This window comes from Castor canadensis, chromosome 8 (genome assembly GCF_047511655.1).
Source record: "Castor canadensis chromosome 8, mCasCan1.hap1v2, whole genome shotgun sequence".
NCBI lineage: Eukaryota > Metazoa > Chordata > Mammalia > Rodentia > Castoridae > Castor > Castor canadensis.
In genome coordinates this window covers 95,740,336-95,757,989 of record NC_133393.1, presented here as the reverse complement: position 1 = coordinate 95,757,989, position 17,654 = coordinate 95,740,336, and the positions used below count along the sequence as shown (strand labels likewise).

General features: G+C 33.6%; 2 pseudogenes; both read right to left on the bottom strand.

The window, feature by feature from the left end:
* Positions 1-1,491: 1,491 nt before the first annotated feature.
* Positions 1,492-2,430, bottom strand: LOC109680632 (olfactory receptor 2AP1-like; annotated as a pseudogene).
* A 13,974-nt stretch (positions 2,431-16,404) lies between these two features.
* On the bottom strand, positions 16,405-17,368 carry LOC141425943 (olfactory receptor 10A7-like; annotated as a pseudogene).
* Between the last annotated feature and the right edge of the window lie 286 nt (positions 17,369-17,654).

The following is a 17,654-nucleotide window of genomic DNA, read 5'->3' as shown; positions in this document are numbered from 1 at the left end:
ACAGAAACAACTTTGCAAAGAAGAGCTTTCAAGATATTGTCAAAATGAAACACATTTGAGAAAAATTCCAGAGCCATATAGAAATGTTAAAATTAACTCAAACATTCCCACAATGAAATATATTATTTATTTGATCTCATGAATAATAACATTATCTTTTATATACATATTGCTAATTTTTAAAGACTCAAAGACACAATATTCAAAGGCAAAATAATAGTAACTTGCAATCACCATTTTAATATTTTCTTAATTTGTAAGGTGAAATGTAGCTTACATATAATTTTGAATAACATTTATTATTGTTTATAGACTAAAGATCTCTGGGTAAACAGGCTGATAGACTTCAATAGTAATCATCTTTTCTGCAATTTTTATTATCTACTAGTTTTCCTCCAGATAAAAGTGTAAGCTCAGTTAAATTTATTTTTGCTAATAAAGATTAATTATAAATATTAATCAGGCCCATTGTGATATTTCAATGCATTAATATAGCATGTACTAAATAGGTTACTCTGACTTGTCTTTCAAAATGTGTGTTTGTGTATACATGTAATTGTGTGTTTTAAAAGAATAATCTCTATTATTAAAATTCGTAACTGTACTTAATACCTAAATCTGTGTTTTAAAACTGAGCAACCACACAGTGAGATAATGTTTTAGTGGATATAATTAATATACTGATTATGGTATTTAAAACAATAAATAAATGTATGAATGAACTCATGACTCAATTACCCATCTATCTACATTACAAAATAACTAATCAACTAACATCAACTGTATGTTAGATATTTAGATGACATTGAAAAATTAAGGATAATTATACAGGAATTGACAAATAATACATTTTAAATCAATTTATTCTTCTACAGTTTACTGCAATACTCTATCAATGTCTCTACTATGTATTGAATTCTCCATTATTACTCAATTGAAAATATAGAATTCAAAATACAAATTTGGCACTACCTACAGACTGTAATAAAAGCTTGGTAAATCTCTAGGACTTATATTTCTTCATGTAAATGTTTAAAGGATTGGAATATAAATATCAGTTCTGACTTTACTCATGTCTTTTCTTTAAAAGTGATGTCTAAATAAAGAAAAATAACAATGAAGGGTTAGAGGACACACACATGCACATCTGGATACACATATGTATATGTATCTATATATACATGCATACATATATGTACATGTATATATAGAATTATTTCAAATTTTAGCAATAATTTATTTTTGTACAACAGGATAAGGTAGGGAGAAATGGGGGAGAAATATTCTGCTACATCCCACACAAGAAATACAATACATCTGGATATGTTTAAGGAGAGTAAAATGAAAAATGTCTCAATGAAAAAGTACTTTTATTGTGCCAGTATACATATTAGAATACTAATAATAAAATGTAGAAAATATATTAAAATTGCATATTACAACTCTGGTATTCTAAATATTTATTATAAAAACAATGAGCCTCAAAGAGTTTCACTTTTTAAAAAAAGTTGTCATTTTACTTACCATATCTTTGAAGGCTTTTTTCACTTGCTTGTTCCTTAGAGTGTAGATGAAAGGGTTCAACACAGGGGCAATGGAGGTGTTTAAAACAGCCACCCTCTTACTAAAATTTTCTGCATCCTTGACAGAAGGATTTATATACATGAAGATACAGCTTCCATAAGAAAGTAAGACCACAATCATGTGAGAGGAACATGTAGAAAAGGGTTTTTTCCTCTGTTGAATGAAAGGGATTCTCAGAATGGTCCTGATAATGCAGGTGTAGGAAAGAATCACCAGAAACAAGGTGAGGATTAGGGTCACTGCAGCAAGGACAAAATGAATCCTTTCTACAAAATGTGTGTCTACACAGGACAAATGTAATAATATAGTATAATCACAGCAATAATGATTGATGACATTAGATGCACAGAAAGGCAGCTGATAAGTCATTACATGTGACACAATGTCAATCACAAAACCAGAGAGCCAAGAACTTCGGACAAGTTGAATGCAAAGTCTCTTGCTTATTACAGCTGTGTAATGCAGAGGTCTACAAATGGCAACATAGCAATCATAAGACATGGCAGCTAAAAGGTAAAATTTGGTTGCTCCCAGAAGGATTGCAAAAAAATACTGAGTGAAGCAACCAGCAAAAGAGATAGTCTTGTCTCCAATTCCAATATTGACTAGAGTTTGGGGAACAAAGACAGAGGTAAAAGATATTTCCAAAATTGCAAAATTTCAGAGGAAGAAATACATAGGCGTCTGGAGGCGATGATCCAGTAGGGTCAGAATGATGATGGTCAGATTTCCCATAAGACTTAAGAAATAAGTTAGAAGCAGAAAAAGGAAAAGCACAGCTTGAAGCATGACATCATCTGTCAGTCCAAGAAGAATGAATTCTGTCACTGATGTTAGCTTTCCCATCATTAGTTTCAGGAAAGTCAAGGTAGAGAATAGCAATAATAATAAAGATTGAAATAAATTTGAAGGTTCTAAATGTTTATTGAACTATAAATCCAGGGCCAGCAAACAATTAAAAGCAAAATTTTAAAGTCTAAATTTTTCAATATACTTTATTTTGAAAAAGAAAAATGCTGACATTATTTTCCTTTAAGAGTAACAAAAGTTCTGCTTCTTAGGGACAAGTTTAATAATTTCTCCTAAACTATATTGGTACTTATTTTTCACCATTTTCACTTGTCTATATTTTCTTTTCTTATTCCTTGTATTCTGATTTTTCTCTCTTAAGTTATTGGCTCCTGTCATATTTTACAGAAAAATCTAAAATAAATTTAAATAAAGTTTTGTAACTTACTGTAAAAATATCCTCTTCACATGTGATTTATTAGCCAACAAAAATATGAACTATAAGAATAAGAATTAAATTGAATTCAGTTGTTTTTTTCTTTTTATTGATTTGTATTTTTTTTCCCATTTCACTAGTGAATACTGATAACTGTACCTACTGCAGTTCAAAGCCTGCATAGAGTTCTTTCTTAGTTTTTGACAATACTCAGTATTCACGGTAAGTACTGTTCTTCACTGATGACAAGGACTCAGTAAATGTCCTGTCCACTTAATGAAGGCATATAGATTAATTAGCTCTCAGTGAAAAGTTGAGTCAAAGGAATATCACTGATTGTGCTGTCATACTACATACATGATCTGCCCATCAACATACTACATTTTATTAAAACATCAATTCAAGTTCAGCTCTTGAACTTCTTGTTCCTAACAAACCCAATCAATGTTAGCTGTTTCTCCATCTTCTTGAGAAAAATTTACTACAACATAACAGTGGATCATCAAGTCAAATTAGTTTCTAGTTATTTCAACTAGAAATAGTATTTAACTTTACCTATTCCTCTCTTTAACTTCAAATAAATGAGTTACCCACAAGAATAGGCTCCTGTTGTTTTCTAGAAATTTGTACAGATTTGGTCAAAATATACTGCACTTCTCTTTATACACGAATCCCATCTTGTTGAATGTTAAAAAGGTTTTATTGCAAACAATGCACTCCAATTAAGTTATTAATATAATTCTTCAGGATTTTCATTTTAATATATCCCTTCAGCAGGTATGAAGAGATATTAATCAGATAGTGCTTTTTTGACTCAAAAATTATGATTCTTTTCATTTATCTACATATATTGTTATTTTCTCATCTTATAATATGCAACTAGTTAATCATAGTTACAAATGTTTTGTCCTTATCAAAGTAAGATTTCCAAAATTATTTAACATGGACAAAGGAGAATTTTTGACAAGTTAAGAAAAGTGATTGTGTAGTAGAATATATTAGAGAGGTTTCAAGTGTTCCTAATATTATAACATGAACAATTTATACTTTTGGAGTAAATAGTCCTTTGTTTAAAACTTCATAAGTTAATTGTAAGAATTAAGTACATTGCTATTTTAATAGTTATAATATACTCCACAGTTATAGGGTTTTAAGTTAGCACTCCAGAGGAATTAATACAGAAACATTAAAGTGACAGAGGTCAACACTAGAAGGGGATCAAGAACCAGTGTAAAGATCAGTTAGAGATGAATCAACCTTGGTTTTAACACATTTGTACATGAAAGCAATGCTAGGAATCTCTCTGTATAGCTGTCCTTATCTCAACTAGCAAAAATGCTATGTCTTTCTTATTATTGCTTATTTCTACTCTTCAACGGAAGAGAAAAGTGCAGAACAGGTTCTGCCTAGAAGGGAGGGCAGTGGGGAGAGGGTGGGGATGGCAGCAGGAGGGAGAAATGACCCAAACAATGTATGCACATGTGAATAAATGAATAATTTATAAGGTTCTGTTATAGAATAATCTGAGTCACTATAAATAATATAAATTTAACTGTTAATTGAAATTGTGGTTGTTCATGTCTGAATAGATTATCTAGCACAAATGATAATAAGTATACAAGCTGAATATGAATGTGAAAAATTAAAAATTATGTAGAGATAACAATTTTTGTTAACAGGTTTTATATTCAGAGAAATAATACTAAAGTATTTATAATCGTCCAACAGTGTGGTAAGACATTTCAAAAGCATCTGAGGAAAATAACCAACTCACTATGAGTTGTTTGCTCAGACTCAGTAGCTACACTATTAAACACTTATTCTATCGTTGTTCCAAATTAGTAAACTTCACTTCTGTGATTTCTTATTGTTTCATGGAGACATAGTTGTTTCCATGGCTGGAGGAAAATACAAAAGAATCCTAGAACTTCTTGTAGTGCGAGAAAGAAAGGAAGTGATTTTAAAACAGTTTGTCATTGCAGCAGTAACAGCAAAAACACAGAGAAGCTAATTTTAAGGAGCTCAGTGTCTGAAGTGGGACCCATTTGAGCAAAAAAATACACAATGACATCAAATCAAACAAATAAACCCGAATTGTTTATTAGTGACTGAATAAAGAAATGAGGAGAAACATAACCTCTTACAGTAAAATTACAAATTAATTAGAGGGAAATAGAAAACAACCATGAGGCGAATACCACACAAAATTCTTTGTAAATAAAATCTAAAATTTGTGAACAGAAATTTGAGGAGGAGCAGAATTTACATTGCTGCAAACTCTCTATTAATTATTTAGCAACTTCAAAAGGAGATATAATGTCACAGTGTAGTAAACTGACTGACATCAGCCTACCCAAGAGAGCAAAATTTGAATCGCTAGTACAAAGACATCATGAACACTTCAGTGCAATGCACTTAGAAAAGAACACATTTCTGTGGAAATTGTGACAATGTATAACATCATTCCAATCATGTAAAAAGATGAAGTGAACCAAACTGAAAGATTTGCACAAAATAACTAATATTCTTCAAAAAGGAAAAGGGGACCAGGAACTAGAGAAAAGTTAGATCAAAAAGAATTAACCTAGAAGGTAACACACACGCACAGGAAATCAATGTGAGTCAACTCCCTGTATAGCTATCCTTATCTCAACTAGCAAAAACCCTTGTTCCTTCCTATTATTCTCTTCAATAAAATTAGAGATAAGGGCAAAATAGTTTCTGCTGGGTATTGAGGGGGTGGGGGGAGAGGGAGAGGGCAGAGTGGGTGGTAAGGGAGGGGGGTGGGGGCAGGGAGGAGAAATGACCCAAGTGTTATATGCACATATGAATAATAAAACAATAAAAAAAATTCTCAGTCATAAAAATGCAACTAAAGGAAAGAATTGAGAAGAGACTAGAGAAGAGTAAGGAGAAAAAACAATTGATTATAAAATTCAATCCTGGAATACAAAATGGATTCTGGTTGTAAAACAAGTGAAATCTGAGTAAGATCTTTAATCTAGTTAATAGCAGTTTTCTAATGTCAGTTTCTTGATTTTGAATACATTATTATCATATTAATCATATTGTACCATTAGGGAAATAGAGTGAAATGTTTAGGAACTACCTGAACTAATTACAAATTAGTTAAAAAATCTTTTAATTCTCATAAAATACAAATAAGAAAAGGCAAAAATCATAATCTGTCTGATCACCCAAGTTCATCCCCAAATCAAAGCTTCAGCAGTTTCTGTTGTTAAACTGAGTTTGGCCTAAAGTTGCCTCTGTACATAATAAAGTATAATCTAATTTAATATGAAAAGAAACTGCAACCTAACATAACAGTTCTTATACGCTTGTAACAACTAGTCAGTCTTAAGCATCATGGCAACCAAAGCATTAGCTAATCAGAAGCAGGAAGCTGTCAAAGAAGGCAAGCTCTGGACTGTAGCCCATCAGGTATTTCTGAAGGTCATTTCTAATTCTTTGGCTACAAGTAGAGTTTGTTAAAATGTTGAATGAAACATTATGAACCACTTTGCCACTGAGTGCCTTGCAATTCAGTAATTTTTCTCCTATTAAATTTAACTTGTTTTGGTGCTTTTCTGGCTTTCTGGGGTGTCTTTTCTTCAGTCATCACATGACTAGTTTCCTCATGCTACTCAGATCTCAAACTGTGCAAGCCTCAATGAGGTTTTCCCAACTGTACCATGAAAATAGCCACAGCTCACCTTAGCTTGCTAAATCTGTTATACTTACCAGCTTTTTTGTCCACATTTTCCTAAATTATATTATCCTAAATGATGTTATCTGTTTGTATGTTTTCTATCATCTTTACTAAATGTAATCTTCACTAAATGAAGGACTTCATTTAACATTTTATCTCTAGGACTTAAGGGTGAATAGCACATAAGCTACTTCAGCAAGTCATTTTGCCTTAAGTTTTTTGTAAGGATCAAAAGTCTTTGAATGATCGAATTTCTGAAAATGACCCAATATACTTGTGTAGCTTAAACTTTGAATAAATGTTTGGTTTATGTCAAATTTTTCAAATGTAAATCAGAAAAGGCCTCATCAATGTTCAGTTAAGGAAATAGATTTCACTTTAACATTCTCCATTCAATAGTAAACATTAAAGGAGATTTGTAATCTCTGCTTCAAAAATGATTCTAATTACTATTTTTCATTAATCCATGTGGATATCCATGCAAAAAACCCAAATAGCTATTTTTTAGAAAGAAAGTATTTCTACTTTAGGACTATTATAAATAATGTTACTATGAATATTTTTTATGTCTTTTGGTATAGAAATGCTTTCATTTCTCTTGGGCAAATACCTTAAACTGGAGTTGCTGTGCTGTATAGTAGAGTCTTTGAAATGTCACACAAAGACTCTTGTGTTAAAAGTTTCGTTGCCAGCTTTTGGGAAGTGGTTGAACCGTGAGGGCTCTAACCTCAGTGGTGGATTAATCTGTTGATGTATTCATAAATTGATGGCATTATTTCCAAGTGGTAGAAATTATGAGGTGAGACACTTTGCTCCACCACAGCTCCCTGCCATGATGTTCATCTTTGCCTCACAGGAACCCAGAAGCAATGGAGACAAGTGATGGTAATCTCTGACACCATGAGCCAATATAAATCTTTCCCCCCTTAAGTTGTTTATCTCAGGAATTTTGTCACAGTGATGAAAACCTAATACAAAGTGTATGCTTAACTTTGTAAAGAAACTACCAAACTGTTTTCCAATGTGTTCACAACATTTTACATCTCTTATAAATATGTAAGCAAGTTTCATTTTCCCTACAACCTCACTAACACTGGGTATAGACAGAAAATCTCTCTTTAGTTTCTCTCAGCATGTTTTCCTTTAGCTTTCATTGAAAAAGTATTGCAAACATTTTGTCAAATAATTTTAAGCAATTTACCTTTTTATTATTGGATATGGTATTTTTATAATTTTATTGTACATAAAGAGGAATGCAATTTACAGTAATGGTTGTTTCATGTTCACTTTTTATCCTACAACTTTTCTAAGTTCACCTATTAGTTTTAGAAGCTGTTTGTAAATTCCTGGAGACTTTTGTGTACAAAAGATCATAGTTTTTGTGGACAAAGAGTTTTCCTTCTTTCATCATAAAGTGGATACCTACTTAAAAATTTTTATTACTTTTTCAAGCTAACTCATACCTTAAGCATAATGCCAACCTGAAGAAATGAAGAAACTCTTTCACCATTAAGCATAATATTTGCAGGATTTGTCTGTTTTAGTTTTGTGCTTTTGTGTTGTTCTATTTACCAGCTTGCAGAAATTTTATTCTACTTCTATTCATCTGAGAATTTTGAATCAGTAGTACTGGTTGATTTATTTAAATGCTTTGCTTCATCTTCTATGATGAGCAAAGTTTTCTTTGTTATTCTGTGCATATGATGACTTCCATTATTAAATTTCCAATAGAAAAGCAAAATATCCATTTTTAGGAGGAGACTGCTTTGGTCATAATACATTTTCCCTTTTATATATTGTTAGGTTTAATGTGGCAACAATTTCAAAATGCATCTATGCTCATGAAGAATGTTTTACTCTAGTTTTCTTTTCTACTAAAGTTTTCTGGTTTTAGTCTAAGAATTGCAGGACTCGAATGACTTGGCAATTGTTCATTTGGTATTACTTCTTATTTAGATGGAAGTATTCATCAATGAAGCTGTGTAGGATGGAAGTTGGGAAGGTTTGAAAGGAGTAATACAATCTCATCTAAGTATGACGTTTTAGGTTGCATATTTCATCTTCAGTGAGTCCTACTAATCTATGGGTTTTGAGAAACATAGCCATCTCAATGAAGTTCTCAATTTCTTTGGAGCTGCTGTTCACAAATACTTCTAACCATTCTTTAAATGTCTGTAAAGCTATATAATCTGTAGTCCTCTCTTATTTCTCAAGTTCATGGGTGTGCCTTTTTCCTATTATTTTTCCTTATTACTTTGGGTAGCAGTTGATCAAATATTGATTTTGACTGAAACTGCTTTTGGTTAAATTGACATTCTCTTTCTGTGCTGTTTTATTTTCTATGTCATATACTTCTGCTCTTGTCATTTTTCCCCTTGCATACTTCAGATTTTTTTCATTCTGATTTACTGGTTTCTAAAAGTTTAAGTTTAGGTTATTGATTGATATGTTTTGTTGTTTTTGTTTGTTTGTGGCACTGGGGTTTGAACTCAAGGCTTAACACTTGCAAACTTGCAAGACAGGAGCTCTACCACTGGAATCATGCTTTCAGCCATTTTTTGCTCTGGTTATTTTGAAGATAGGGTCTTGATTTTTTCCCAGACTGGCCTGGATGGTGATCCTCCTATTTTACACTTCCTGCCATTCCTGTGAGGAAAGGCATACACCACCCCACATAGCTTTTTTCCTTTGAAATAGGGTCTCCCCAACTTTTTTTGTCAGGGCTCTGCTTGAACTGTGCTCCTTCCAATCTCTGACTCTCAAGTGGCTTGGAATGACAGGTGTGTATACTGACCTCCAGATATTGGTTGAGATGGCATCTTGCAAACTTTTGCCTGGGCTAGCCTCAAACTGTCATCTTCTGATCTTAGCCTCCCAAGTAGCAAGGATTACAAGCATGAGTCACCAGTGCTTCCAGCCTTATTTATTTTTCAATGCAGGTGGTTAGTGCAATAAATTTCTTCCTAAGCCCTGGCTTAGTAGCTGTTTTTGCTACTCTTACTCTGTTAGTTTATAAAGTCAATGAATTGGCTGAAGTTATAGTTAAGGATAAGCTCAATATAAGACTCAGATATAGAAAATAAGTAGAAATCTAAAGTGATGAGCCAGAAAAAAGATTTCATTCAAGTATAACCTAGAAAAATATTGAAAGCTTGAATGTGGAATTTAGATTTACAGAGACAAACAAGTGAAGATAGGAAGATTTCAGTAAGACAAGTACTCTAAATTTCACTTAGAGAGGAAGGAATAAGTTCAATATTGACATTGTTCAGTGCAATATAGTTAATAGCAATGTGTTATATACTTAAAAATTGCCCAAAAAGGAGATTTTGAGTATTCTCACAAAAAAATCACAAGTTGAGCTAATGCATATATTAATTAGCTCAGTTTGTCATTCTGCTTTGTAAACATATTGGCATACCTGTAATTCCAGCGCTCAGGAGGCTGAGGCAGGAGGATTGAGTCCAAGATCAGCCTGAGTTAAATAGAGCCTGTCTCAGAACAAACAAACAATATTGAATACATATTTTAATACATGTACTCTATAAATATATATATAAATTTTAGTTGCTTGTCAAAATAAAAATGATATTAGTAATGATAATCTTTCTGTACTCTAAAAGGTTGATGAAAAATACTGTAGGTCTAAACACAAAACAGTACAGATTTCAGCACCACCATTCTCCAAGTTCTCCAGAGAGAACCATTTCTCAGAACTTAATGACTATGAAATAATTCTTTAAAAGCTCAACAAAATTATGCTCAAAATAGTTATGGAAATGATCTGTGGCATTGATTGAGAATTGTGGCACCAGATACCTTATTTAGTTCTCATGTAAAAAAAAATAAAAATATTTAACTTCAAGTGGAAATTATTTGAACTGGTAATAAATTAATAAACCAATGCCTTATTTATTTCACAGAATAAAAAGGAAATACCTATACCAGACCTGTGTAGCTTTTCTGCATCATGAAGAGAAGTGGGAACAATTTCTGTTAAAGATTCAGGATGAATCTAACAAATGCAATTGTTAACATCATTACTAAAGTAGACTAAGCATCACTTATCCTTAACCATTCTGTGTAACAAATCTCACTTCACCTCACTGCCTGAAAACAATTCTGATTGTCTCCATATCTTTAAGAGTCAACTGGCTGTAAGATGGTCTAAAATGGACTCTGTGGGATTAATCAGGTCAGCTTCTAAAGGATTTTCCTTTTCCAATGAGCTTACTCTGTCTTGTTCTCATGTAGGTGTCAGAGAGAGGAAGAGAAAGAGGGAGAGGATGGAGAGAAGAGACGGGGGAGAATAAGAAGGAGGGCAAGAAGATGAAGAAGAAGAAGGAGGAGGAGGAGGGTTGGGGAGGGGATGGGAAAGGCAGGGCAAGAAGGAGGGGAAGGAAAGGAAGGGAAGAGAAGGAGGAGAAAGAGGGGGAGAAAAAGAGGGAGGATGCATGACCACAGCAGGTGGTCCAGCACTCCTCTTTTTATCCTCACTTTGCAAAACCAAGTCACATTTCTAGAGTAGATTCAAGGGATGAGAAAAAATACATTCTCCTGATGTGAAGACCTGGCAAGCCTTATTACAAAGGGCATGCCATGTTTCTATCCATCTACCTCATGGCTCATGAAGAATCACCTAATCACTACAGGGAGACTTAAAACAATAGAAATGTATTCTTTCATAGTTTGGAAATCCAGAGATCTGGTATTAGATGTCAACAGAGTTTCTTCACAAGACTCCACAAGAAAATATTCCATCCCTCTCTTCAGTCTTCTTGTTGTGGTCAATAATCCTTGGTGTTCTCAGAGTACAGCTGCAATACTCTAACTTCTGCCACCATCTCCACATGGTATTCTTCCCTGTGTTTGTGTCACTTTCACACTAAATCTCTTAAATTATATAAGGATACCAGTTACTGGGTTTATCACCTTCCCTAGTCTAACTCAAACTCATCTTAAATTGACTTGTTGTCTTCCAGTAGTGTGTTCCCATGTCAAACAGAAAGCATGCTTCTTTTTCAGCTAAACTCGTTTTGTAAATTTGTCATGAATTTTATGATCCATCACCTAACTATTTTGGTATTATTAATCCAAGTTATTTGTTGTCAAAATTTAGATTTTTATATTTTTAGAGTCTTCTCCTTTATAGATGGTCAAAGTGATTCCCATGTAGTTTCTAACCAGACCACTGTTAGAAAGATAGTGAAAAATTGGGGAAAACATCTGAGTTTTTTCACAACAAAAAATAAATATTTTTCCTCTAACAAATAGTCACTTTTACAAAATATGCTCATGGTTTCATATAAAGGAAACAAATCCAACTTATCTAAATTGAAAATACCATTATAATACTTATTGTATGTTCTTTATTATATTGTTATAATTTTCAAATACCTCCTGAAAAATGTTTCTGTCCTCTTTCCAGATGTCCCTAAAACAAACACAGAGAAGAGTATTCAGGTCTAGTTTATGATGAAGATAGATGTGGTCTTATCTTTACATATCATGATAATGCATGCTTGTGTGTGCGTGAACTCATATATTTAAATTATATTTGCATTTATGCAAATATAACCTTCTATAAGACTTCTGAATGAGACTTTTTTTTATTAAACTTACAAATTACTTGTACATCTTGATATTTGGTTTTGAGTCCATCAAGATTCTTCACTGTCAAAAAACTGAAATTGACTCTTGTTGACTTACACAGGAAAAAATGGTTGATAGGATAGGGAGGAATTCATAGAGCAGAAAATGGGAAGGGAAATATGGCAGAACTAGCAGCATCCAGGCCCACAGTGAAACATCCAAAACCATATTCCAGAATCTGTGGTGAGAAAAGGGCTGTGGCACCACTTAGGCTCACCCTCCCAGTCCTGGATTTTGAGAACCACCACCGCTCTCTCTGCTGCTCGAGGATGCTGGGAAACACTGGCATTATGTGAGTCTTCACTGACTCACTTCCTTACATTCTTACATCACAATTCAAATATTAACAGTTGAGCTTAGGTTATGTGCTCACAAATTACCTGTAAGGATCTGGTAAAATGTGTATGCATCCTTCATATCTTCTCCATGGGAAATGCCTCGGTCTTGCACTAATAAGACATTCAGAGGCTAAACAGGTCCCAGATGATCACCAAACTCTCTTTTCTGAATATATTCTTTTCTGAATATATTCAACTATCACAGTACAATGAAAACTTACATGACTTTATAAAAAGTTACTGCAAAAATAGTTACTCATGGATGATAAAGAATCTACTATTGTCACATTGTTATCTTGTGTTTTATTCTGAATTCAAACACAAACTCTGTGGGTTACATTCCACTGTGAAAGGTTATTATAATTTAGTTTCTATAACTTGTATTCTTTCTACTATCTAAAAATGTACAACACTCCCTGTCAGTATTAGTTTATAATACAGGTTTATAAGTTTACATGACTTTGTAGCATTGATTGTAGCAAGTGAAAAATTTGCCTTATTACTTCATTTATAATTATATTTTTTCTAATTGTACTTAAGTTTTCTTTCCTAACCAAATTTCAGACTCCTTTAGGAAAGTTTTATTTAGTGAATCTTAAAATATAAGTATAAACCAAGGTTATGCTTATATGTATGTCAGATCATATTCACTAATTTTACCCTAGTAACATTAAAGCAAATTGAAGACAGAAATTTTAAGCTACATTGAAATAGCAACAGTATTGATTGCCTTTTTTTCTGGCATTTCTATCAATTTTAATGAAACTATTTGAAGCATAATTATCAATTCCCTTTTAAAAGCATTGGAATGCAAAACACTTAGGAGATGTACTAGGTACAAAACCTGTAAACCTTTTTGGGTTTTACCTGGTAGGAAGAAATTAGTTTTACACTTCAATCAATACATGATATATACATAACTCAAATCGTACCATTTTAATTAGGAGTATCTATTCTATATTTTCTAAATTATATTGAGAATAATAACAAATACCCAGACAGTGTTTGCTGTGTGCTAAGAGCACACAGAGTATTCACATATTGCTCATTATTCTATTCTATGTTTTACTGTGCTAGGCATTAAACTTGCACATGCATAATCAAATTGAGATTGAGTTTACAATCCCACAATCTAGTCATGAGTTATATACAACTAATAGAAAACCATTGTGATAGCATCTTCCCAGATGTTCACTGACTTAGTAACATTTCTTCAAGAATATTTGAATTAGTCTTTAAAAAATAAAAGTCAGTTAGAGGATAAAGATTTAAAGGAAGAGATATTCCATAAATGCTCATTACACTTCATAAATATGAGTCTCATCAAATCACAACTAAACTAAAAACAATGATCACAAGTTTAAAATTTGTAGTAGCTTTTACAGGTTCTGAAAAACTGGCAAAGAATGATAGATTGTGGTAACTGGTTGAAGGAAAAGATGTGCAATTTACAGAAGCAATGCCTAACAAACTGTAGAGGAAGACACATTTATGCCCAAGTTGCAAATCAAAGCCAATATATGCTTGTACTGATTACCCAAAATTAAATTTTACTCATATCATGTTATTTTCTCTGTTCTTTCATAGCCAAATTCTCATGTAGATGGTGGCTTTATCAAGATAAAAATATGACTAGAGATTTTTAAGAGATTAATATATTGGATTTCAGATTTAGACAGACTGGATTCAAATTATTGTGGCCACCTCTCAATAAATCTAGTTTGTCAAATTACATACATTCTTTGATTCTCATGTGTCTTTTATGTAATTTACATATTTAATAGGATCTTTCCCTTGAGTTGTTACAGGAGTATGTGTTAGAACCAGTGTCTCAGTATATCATGTTTGCCATTATTATCACTCTTTTGATTTACTATGCTGTTAGGCAAGTGTTTGTTGTTTGAATTATGAGAACAGCTGCTTATACCACTCTTGGGGATATACCCAAAAGACTGTGACACAGTTTACTCCAGAGGCACCTGCACACCCATGTTTATTGCAGCACTATTCACAATAGCCAAGTTATGGAAACAGCCAAGATGCCCCACCACTGACTAATAGATTAAGAAAATGTGGTATCTATACACAATGGATTTTTATGCAGCCATGAAGAAGAATAAAATGTTATCATTCGCTGGTAAATGGATGGAATTGGAGAACATCATTCTAAGTGAGGTTACCCTGGCCCAAAAGACCAAATATCGTATGTTCTCCCTCATATGTGGACAAACACAGCAATGGGATTGGACTTTGAGCACATGATAAAAGCTAGAGCACACAAGGGAGGGGTGAGGATAGGTAAGACACCTAAAAAATTAGCTAGCGTTTGTCGCCCTTAACGCAGATAAACTAAAGCAGATACCTTAAAAGAAACTGAGGCTGATAGGAGAAGGGGACCAGGAACTAGAGAAAAGGTTAGATCAAAAAGAATTAACTTAGAAGGTAACACACATGCACAGGAAATTAATGTGAGTCAACTCCCTGTATAGCTATCCTTATCTCAACCAGCAAAAACCCTTGTTCCTTCCTATTATTGCTTATACTCTCTCTACAACAAAATTAGAAATAAGGGCAAAATAGTTTCTGCTGGGTATTGAGGGGGTAGTGGGGAGAGGGAGGGGGCAGAGTGGGTGGTAAGGGAGGGGAAGGGGGCAGGGGGGAGAAATGACCCAAGCCTTGTATGCACATAAGAATAATAAAATAAAAAAAGAAATAACAATAATAAACAGTCATGTTTCAAAAACAAAAAAGAACAGCTGATATAGCCAATGACCAAACATGCTCACACTCATGTAAACAAATATAAACATTAAGATAATTTTATTAAATAACTCTTTTAAATATGTAAAAAATGTAAATTTCCATCATGACTTCTTGACATCTGTAAAATTCATCATTTTGTACATTAAAAAATTACTTAAAAACATTGCAAGATTCACTGTTACATCACATTAGCTGCAGAAATGTATAGTGGTCTGTGGTGGACATTTATATTTTCCCTTCATATTTTTCTTGCCCCTCTCCATCTTGCACTCTTCCCCTGAAGGGTAGCGTTAATGCACTGATTAAGGGATATTATTACCCTCTGACTCAAATTTGGTTTGTTCAAGGACAGAAGTCAACTCTTTATTGAAAGGCAGAACAGAATAAGGCTGAATGACTTCCTTTCTCTAGTAAAGAACAGAGCTATTACATGCCTTTTTCTTATATATACAGTTCCAAATTTATGATGGTTTGACTTACTATTATTCAACTTTGTAACAGTGCAAAAGTGATAGTTAATTGTCAGTCAGGTCACACAATACAAATTCCATAACTTTTTCTGATTCCAAGTAAGTTTCAATAGAAACATACTTCAAATATTTAAGGTTTTTATCCAAACCAAGTTTAAAAATCCTTTAGGGCAGTGTACTGTGTATCTGGGCAGTGCAGCGAGCTGCTGCTCACAGCTGGCCATGGGATTATGAAGGTAAACAACCAGTCTTCTGCAATGTACTTATGGCTTATCTATGATGCTCACAAGGTTGGGTGCATTTTCATCATATGGTATGTTCAACTTACTATATTACCATTTATTTACATCATAAATTGAGGTGCATCTCTTAGTTGTACATTTGCAAAGTTAATAAACACACCTACTTGGAATCAGAAAAAGTTATGCAATTTGCATTGTGTGACTTGACTGGCAATTACCTATTCTTGCCTACAAATATTAAACAGTCTTTTCATAAAGCTTTCCTCAGTTACTCCCAACTTAGGGTTTTCTTTCTAAGATCGAATGATGCTCTGGGAGGCACCCACCACAGTAAATGACAGAGAAGAAGAACAGCTCTTCTGCACCTTCCTTTTATGCTACTTGAGTGGGTTCTGCCACTCATACTTTATTTGGAAACACTCTACATGAGGGACTTAAACTTGTCCAACTTCTGCAAGATGTTTCTAATGACTGTTCTCTTGATGGCTCCTTTTACTTCATTATTCCTTAGGCTATAGATGATGGGGTTTAACATAGGTGTAATGACAGTGTAGGACAAAGACAGTAGCTTCTTGCTCTCCAGAGACTGACTGGATTTGGGCCGTAAATAGATCAGACTGCTTGTTCCATAGAAGAGGGATACCACAATGAGGTGTGATGAACAAGTAGAAAATGCCTTCTGGAGACCAGTAGCAGATGGCATCCTCAGAATGGTCACAATAATGTGTGTGTAGGAGACCAAAATAAGGGAAAAAGGAAACATGATAAACAACAGTGTGGATGCAAGTGCTTGCATTTCATACATAGTTGTATCTTCAGTGACTAATTTCAAAACTGGAGGACCATCACAAAAAAAAATGGTCTATAGCATTTGGTCCACAGAAAGGAAGGGCCATCATCCAAGCAGTCTGTAGCATAGACACAGGGACACCTGACATCCAAGAGCCTAGGACCATCCACAAGCAGAGGGACCTGTTCATTATCACTGAATAATGGAGAGGGTTACAGATGGCCACAAAGCAGTCATAAGCCATCATAGAGAGAAGAATGCATTCAGAGCAACCAAAGAAGAAGAAGAAGTACATCTGGGTACCACAGCCCACAAAAGTGATGATTTTCCTTGGTGACACTAGATCTATCAACGTCTTTGGCACCATGACCATGGTGAAACACACTTCAAGAAGTGACAGGTTTCGGAGAAAGAAGTACATGGGTGTTTGAAGAACAGGATCCACACTGGTAACTATGACAATAAGAAAGTTCCCCAACAAAGTAATGGTGTAGATGGCCAGGAACAAAATGAAGAGGAAAATTTGCATTCCAGGGTTGTTTGTAAATCCAAGAAGAATAAATTCAGTATCTCTTGCGTGGTTTTCACAAATCATATCTTAGACATGTTTTTCTTTAAGAATCAAGGTGTGTCCATCAAAAGGCTTTCTATCAATACAGATATAATTTCAAAAATAACAAAATCCACAAAACCTCTCTGTTCCCTTTCATCTTATCCTTCTTTTTCCATAAACCACATGTCCTTTACAATTAGAAACAACTAAAGAGAAATATCTTGAATGTATCTTACTTAATTGTCACTTAGGTACAGTTTTCTTCTCATCAGCAGAAATTTTGTAAGTTCTTTGCATCAATAGAGACATGCTGTTTTGAGTGAGTAGA